Source organism: Falco punctatus, assembly GCF_963210335.1.
Source record: "Falco punctatus genome assembly, chromosome: 15".
Lineage (NCBI taxonomy): Eukaryota > Metazoa > Chordata > Aves > Falconiformes > Falconidae > Falco > Falco punctatus.
Window position 1 is genome coordinate 20,884,534 of NC_137595.1, and position 7,920 is coordinate 20,892,453.

Here is a 7,920-nt window from a genome sequence, read left to right on the forward strand (position 1 = left end):
TCAACAGCAATATGTTTCTGGTTTCCTGAAATTACTTCTGTTTAAAGTGATCAATACTTGTTCAGTGTTCCCTTGTTATTTTCAGTCTCGTTTAGATTGTAAATAATTTTGATCAGAGACCTGTCTGTTTGTTACAATTACTGAAAAACCAGGACAATTAAATCTTGGCTTGTTCTTAAGGCACTTAGTGAATCCTGAGCTGTTGATAACAGAACCATTCAGCAGAGTGAAATTCATCTTTGTGTGTAGGGTGTTAGCTACAGTCAGTGTGAATCCCTAAAAAAGATTAATGTTTTCCAGCAAAACATATAACATACTGATAACTTCAGGTTGTCCGCTAGTCTTTGAATTGGCATGAGATCTAGCGTGGCTGGGAGTCAAAATCCTGTCTTTTTGGCTTTGTGTGTGTTCTACTGATTACCTGCCTAATGAAGTAAGTAGGCAGGGCAAGCTCTTTGTGTCATCCTGCAACCATGTCAAGTTATTCACTAAACCTCTCTCTGGGAAAGTGGGTTGGAAACATTTAGGTGAAGATTCTTGTTTCAGCACAAATTTGCTGCTTTATGGAAACTGAAGGATGTGTTAGGCAGAGACCAGTTATAATTAATTTACTAGCTTTAAAATCATGTGGAGAAAAAAAAAAAAAAAAGAAGAAAAAGTCCATAATCATTCTAGCTATTTCTAGAATGAAAGACTCCAGGCTTTCTTTTGGAAGTGATATTAGTTGCACTAAGGCAATTAAAGAGAATATGCTGTTTACATTTAAATATTTATAGCATTGTTGTTTGAATCAATTCTGATCTGTGAAAACTTGGGACCTTGAAATTTTGTTTTGATTTTTTTTAATAAGAAGTTTACTACTGCTACATAGTAGAACTGTATCTTATGAATTCTACTAAACAGAGTTGGAAAAACTAGATTTGCTGCAGTTGTATGAATAGACTTCTTTCAATACAGAAGCTTATTCCTGCCAATGGCAAACTGTCAGTGACATCAATTTTCATCTCTGTTCCTGTCTTCTGTTCTAGTGTTCTCAGACTGACTTGTCTCATCTGTACCTCTTCTCAAAATCTGCCTTACCAAAGCTGTCTCTTGTTCCAAGCAGACCTCTCTGCCTTTTTTGCTTTGGGTAAGGCCATGTTCACAGCATACTTACTCTGAACATTGCCATTATTTTAGCTACCAGCTTCAGCACAGGAGATTAATGATTCTTGTAGCCATCCTAAAGGAATGGCAGGAAATTGCAGCAAAACTGGGAGCTATTTCTGTGTTATGACCGTGAGACAATGGCTGCTATGATAGGTATTGTGTGGCTACAGCTTCAGTGGTATGTGGAAGGTATGATATTTAGATGACCCTCCCTCCCACAGTATTCATCACTTCTGATCGAGGGAAGGCTTTAGATCCGGGGTGTGTGTGTGTGTGGAAGATGCGCAATTAAGAACTCATTATTACTAAATCTAAACTGATGGAGAAAAAAATAATAAAAATTAGTATTAAAAACTTAGCAAGTACAAGCACACTATTTAGGTTACCATCCTCTCCAAGTAATTGTCCCACTGTTATTTTTTTCAGAGTTCAATAGATTATCTGAGACTTTCCTGAGCAGAAATACTTTAGAAAATAATCACAGGTTGCATGTCTCGGCTCCAGGAGGGTTTGCTGTCATGCAGAAGTTCCAGATTGTATGCTGGTAATTCCAGATATGTATAAGCCAATGATCCGCATCCCCTCTACCACTTGGTAGTTGGGTTAGAGTAGGGTCCAGAATGGAGTGCTGTTGTACCAGCAACATGGCTGGTGTTCACTCTCGTGTATGCTGTAGCATGGGTTTTGGTTTTATTAATGTAAGTTACAGTTCATCAGCTATGAGTCTTGGGAGCTGAGTTTCCCTGGGGACTGATTGCCAGGGGCAGGGTGTGAACTGCTGGGATCTGTCCACAGGAGGTGGAAAGAAACAAGAAAGCCCCCCCAAAATTGGGAGGAGCAGTCATGAGCATGGCCCAGAAAGGTAATGGCAAAAAGACTCCACAAGATGCAGAGCAGAAAGCAAAACTGGCAACCATGGATGATTAATCTACTTGCTGTTTTCTCATTGTGTTGTGGAAACTTGACTTTATGAACTGAATTGCACCAAAGAAATATCTTGCTTTGTATTATCAATCTTGTCTCCATATGGAAACAAGTCAGATCAAACATCAAGATTTTTTATTCTTTTAAGTGCCATCATGTTTTACTACATCTTTTGATATCTCTCAGAACCATTTTTTTTTCTTCATTATAAATGATTAATTCACTAGGCAGTCATCCTCCCTTGAGTCCTGCAGGGTTCTGTATTGCTTGTTTTGCCAAAAAGTATTTGTTACTGGATCAGAAAAGCTTGACTGGCTAGTAAGGAGGGAATTCTTCCTAATAAATATTCCTTCTGGGTAGAGTGTGCCTCTACATTGGAAAAAAGAGAAAATTTCTGAGAAGTGTTCTAATGGTGTTTGTACTTACTGTTGAAGTCGGAATTGTAAGAAGTATTTTGCCATTCCTACCTTATGAAGATATTCTAAAGGACAGAAATAAATTTCAATCTAAAGAGAACTTATGTTTTTTGATAGGGAAGGGAATTCTATAACGCACGATATTACCAAGAAATTCAGATCTATAATTCAGACTTCAAAACAGATAGAATATTAATGTTAACGACTGTACTTCTGAGGTTTTTCTGGACTGTAATTTCTGAAACGGCCTAAAGAAAGGGAAAGACTTTCTGATTTTTGTCAATATAATTATATATGGGTCTCAAAAGATTTGCTCCTGTTTTGACCAGTCAGAAGAGAAGTAGTAGACTCGTAATACACAACAAATAAATTCCACTTCCTGCCTTCAGATCTCTCAGTCGGATAGATGAAGAAAGATTATGGAAAAAAAACACTCAGACAAAAGAGTGAAAGTCATGTTTGGTCTTTTTGGAGAAAATGAGAGTGGAGCTTCTGTAATAGGGGCTGTAATAAGAGTTGTTTCAAAGGGGAGGGGTGGCATGAAGTGGGACATTCACTATGCAAGATTTTGATTTAAACCTGAACACAATGGTGAGGCACCTGTTGAAAGCTGAAAGCTTTTCTAGAGATTTTGCTGCTAATTGTTGCCTCGCAGCTGGAGGATTATGTGTAACCTGAGCATTTAGCACTTATAGCAGTTCTTATAGCAGCCTTGACAAGTATTGAGGGGAGAGTTCCTCTTTTTTTCCTACAGTTAATACCATAAAATGGTGTTTTATAAAGTTTGTCTTTAATCTTAACTTGCCATGATGCCCTTTCAAGAAGTGGGGCTACAATCTGCAAGCAAAGCCACTGTAAATGCAAGGATGATGTTTTAACTTCAAAAGTTACTGCGATTCTACTAAATATTATATCATATACAGAACTGAATCACATCTCCCATTCTCTGTGCAGTAGGCCCGTGTCTGGGTTTTTTCTTCTCTCTGTATTTTAAGAATACCTTCTGTTTTATAAACATACTCTAAATTGATCCTCTGTTGCCTGGAATTGCTGAGCTAATAGAACAAGAGGTCATTTTACACCTGTGTAAGACTCTATTCTCTTTACTGAGCCGTACTGGGATCGGTACACAACGAAGAGCTGCAAAGCATGAAATTAGACTCTTAAAACCTTTTCCTCCTTTATTTACTCATAACCTGAAGTAACTGTGGAAGTTTCTCAAGGTTCACGTTAAAATGTGGTCATAGGTGACAGATTAATTCAATGTAAATTTGGGGTTCGTAGTTTATTATTGCCTAGACTCTTTAACAATAAACAAATAAAAAGTAAACTTGTAAAATATTTCTTACATAACCACTGCAACATACATTGTTTGAGAGTATTAGATATGAGCTACTTTACAAGCAAATCAAAACAGTTGTATTCATTATCTGCTCTACTTGTTCCTAATGTAATCAGTCTGTATTAAAAAAATCATTGTGGAAGCACTAAGAAAAATAACTAAAGAATTTTGTTTCCTCCAAAGCTCTGTCTTTGAAAGGCATTGCACACATTTCCACTATGTAAATATTTAGTAGGTGCATGACAATTTTGGTGATGTTTAACTGCAGTATTGGATTAAAACTTTAGAAAATTGCATTGGACTATCTTGTCTCTCCCTTGATATCCAGAGAACTGGATTGTTCTCTGAAGTTGCTTTATTTCCTCTGTCATACAAAGTGCTTCAGATTTAGGACTATGTTCAACTCCTGTCCAAAAAAACCCCTGAATTTCAGTAGTATTTCTATTAATTTGCTTAAAAACAAGAACTACAAAAGAGGAATTTAAAACCTTTTCTCTAAGTCAAAGAGATAGCATTGGGTTGCATACACAATTCATGATTTATACTCCTAATTTGAACACCCTGCAATATTTTTGTTTGTTTTTCAAAGGGAAAGTATCCCAGCCTTTATAGTATTGGCTAATATTGAATTATCTTATTTAGGTTCAAACCCAGTAAAGAAGACAGTTTCTTCAGTGAGGAACTGGATGTTGACTTTATAAAACTTACTGATGGAGAAAGTAGTAACACCTGAGAATAATGAGTACCAAAGAAAAAAACTTCTGCATGCTTCTACAAAGGTAAGATGCAAATCCCTCACCAGAAGTGAAAAAGGGAAGAGCTTATCTTGAATATTTCAGTGAAAGAACCATAATTTCTGCAACTAAGTAAGTAACATTTTTTTGTTTACACTGTTTGGAAGAGTGGAATGCATTACTTGTAATTGTCATCCAGTAAGCTTTAAGCAGCTCCCTTGAAAATGCAAAAATTTGACTGATTTATCTTACTGTTCGTGTTCAGTTATTTCCAGTGAGTTACCTATAGCTCGTTAAATGGGTAAACATACTTTCACTGTTCACATATAATGGAGTATTCTTCAGTGGAATAGTGATAAATCAAAAGGAAAAAAATCCTTTCAGTATGGTAATTGCATCAACTTGTATTATTTTAGCTCAGCACAGTTGCAAATATAAATTACTAAAAAGAACCAGGTGAAAGGTACATATATACGCAACATTTTTAAAGGGCATAGTCACTTGCTTGTGTTAAAAGCTGCTAATCTATAGGCCTGGAAATACTTGGAACTTTTGTATTTTTGAACAGTTGACTAACTAAAAAGAAAATAAAATTAAAAAGAGTGGTGAAAGGAAATCTTCTTGTTGAAGAAATGTAAAAGTAACATTTTTGGCAGGGCACTTTGGGTGATGTCATTCTACAGAATGTGCTAAAGTCTGTTATTTTACAGCAGGAACTGATTTCTCAAGGCAGGCAGAGTCTATGGGCACTTAGTGTTGCTCTCAACTTTAGCCAGCCAAGATCTGTGCTTTTTTACACCTCATTTGATGGTAATAAACCATGCACATTTTTAAATATGGGACTCAAAGGCTTTTTTTCATATGTATAGATACACACACACATCTGTAGAGGTGTCTATATATGTTTGAAATCTTTTGCACGCTATCTGTTGTGTTGGTTTATCTCTTAGCTGAAGATATGCTCATTGTTAGTGTTGAGTATTTGTCGCCTTCTGTACTGGGTTCTGGCAGATGAGAACGCTAGAAACAGTTGTGTTTGGGAAGGCAGGGAGAGCCTTTACACACACACACCCCCCATACTGCCAATTCCTTGTGAGGTGACAATTCCTTGCCATTTCTCCCCAGATGCTTGCTAATATCTATAGGATAGCAGAGTAGCTGCAGTTCAGTATACGTTTGCTATTTCATGGGTGAAAATAGGTCTCAGCTCTGAACCACGCTAACTTGAGTGCAAACCTTTGGTAAACTGCAAAGAGTTTTACTGTATTTAAAGCATTAAGTAGTAAAAGGATTAGGTTCTGTTGATATTATCCAAGGGGGAGCATGAATCAGGTGGTCTTTGGAGGGTTTAAGGATTGTCCTGTTAAGGGCCAATAAATGTAGTTCACTTGTGTGCTAACATTAGGGAGTATTTGTATTTGTTACATTTGATGTGACTACTTTTATGAAACCATCTGCTCAGTCCCATCAATTTGGACCACTGAACCTAGTTCTGTAGTATAGGCATTTTAAAACAAAGTTGTGAAGAATACAGCTAGTTGCAGAGAATATTTCAGACCTGATTCTGGAGAAATTTTGTGGACTGCTAATGGAATAACTATGTTATTAAAAAAAAAAGTGACTATATTAAAAATGTCACTAGGGGTAAATTAGCCTGGCCTTATGATTGTTGCATCTGAAAGCAAAAATGTTGAATACCTTTCACTTACATTCTTTTCCTTTTGCATTTTACTTCTAGTGAGAAATACCACTGCAATAGTCTGAGTTAATTTTTTGTTTCTAGGGATATATTAAAATAATGTTAATTAAGATTTCAGTGTCTTCTGACCAGTTTTTTTCTTACTTTTGTTTACTAGCATGAAAGTATTGATTTGGTACTTAGTGATGCAGGGGTTTATGTCCACTATGGAAAATCAGTTTGATTAATGTCTGGAAAGGAAATCCATTAAAGCCTCTGAAGTTTTATGAAGTCTTATTGCTGTTAACAAAATACATATGTTTGATCTAAGCTTGGTGGATACTTCTTACTTTAAAATGACACTATATAATGTGGTGTGTTCATAAGATAAGCTGGTCCTAATACTGAAAACAATATTTTGAAAAATGTGTGTCTGTAGGCAAATTATACTAAATCTTTGGCTGTGGAATTGCAAAAGAATAGCGATTTTATTATAGGCACACCTGGCTTCGCTGCCTATTATTAAATTTGCCTGACAGATACCATTAGAAGATGTTTCCAGTTGCTTAAAACATTTTGAAATATTAACTATTTGGGCTGAAATTTTCCATGCTATTTGTGCATCCTAGTCTGATTGGGTTTTTTTCTTGTTTTTATTTTTTCTTATTCTTAAAGCTTAAGCCAAAATGGGTCTGCCAATTTTGTGCCCAAGACTAAAGAAAAAATGTTATTTCTTCAGTGCTAAAAAATTCTAGTTGGCTGTGGGTTTTTTTTGTCTGTTTCCTTTTTTGCCCTGTGTTTTGGTTTTTTTTTTTTTTTTTTTTTTTAATTCTAGCAGTGCTTTGTTTTGATGTAGAAAATTGACATTTGCTTTTGTGTTAGAGATGTGTCCTTTCCTTCCCTGGCTAAGTTATAAGTGTGTGTTATCCACTCTCATAGTGGTGTCCATCAGGGATGACTATATACTATCAGTTACTTCTAACTGTATGGTAGATATAAAGGCTGTAACTATACAGGTGCCAGCATGATGCCAACGGTAGACTTTCTGGGTTTTTTTCAAAACAACATTGAAAGCATTAAGGTTGCGAATTAGAGCACATAAAAGTAATAAAAGTAAAAAAAAGAAACAAAAGGTTTCCCATCCCTTTATATGTATTTTTGCTTTTTAGCATGCTTATGTTCAATCTACTTTTTTTCCCTTCTATGGCTGATGCTTGTTAAGGTGCCCATGTTGGACCTGCTTTGAGGAAGAGACTTTACAGATGTTAAAGACCTTAGTTTTGTGTAGGATCCTTGCCTCACTTTCAGCAGCTGTTAGAATAGATGGATAGGGCTGACAGGGGCTACAGAACAGGGGTCATCTCTTTGGTACCGTAGGAAAACTGTCCTGGAGAAGTCAATTCTGTGCTGATGCCCAGCATCATGGTACTTTGTGGTGTTAGGTTAGGGATATAAACCAAATTGATTTGGCTTACAGGGTTTGTGTCCTGGTGGCTTTCTAGGTACATGATTTGAGGCTTTTGTACACCTTTCTTAGCACTTGTGTACAACTCTGACTAGAGCAAATCAATAGAAGCTATGTTTTTGATATGCAGGTACTCTGGAAAATATGGTCCTGGGCATCTTGAATCAATTAGTTAAAACTACTGAACACTTTTCGAGCTTGCTATGCTTCAG

The 7,920-nt window shown here is 36.3% G+C and overlaps 1 long non-coding RNA gene across 5 annotated transcripts in view; it reads left to right on the top strand.

Annotated features, from left to right (window-relative positions):
* LOC308053757 overlaps nt 1–7,143 on the top strand; it is an 83,416-nt gene extending 76,273 nt beyond the window's left edge. For 4 of the 5 annotated variants that reach the window (XR_013923780.1, XR_013923782.1, XR_013923783.1 and 1 more), the window contains one exon: nt 1–7,143. This exon is cut by the window's left edge. This is a non-coding gene — a long non-coding RNA (uncharacterized lncRNA). The other variant, XR_013923781.1, reaches the window with a different exon arrangement.
* Nucleotides 7,144–7,920: the final 777 nt, after the last annotated feature.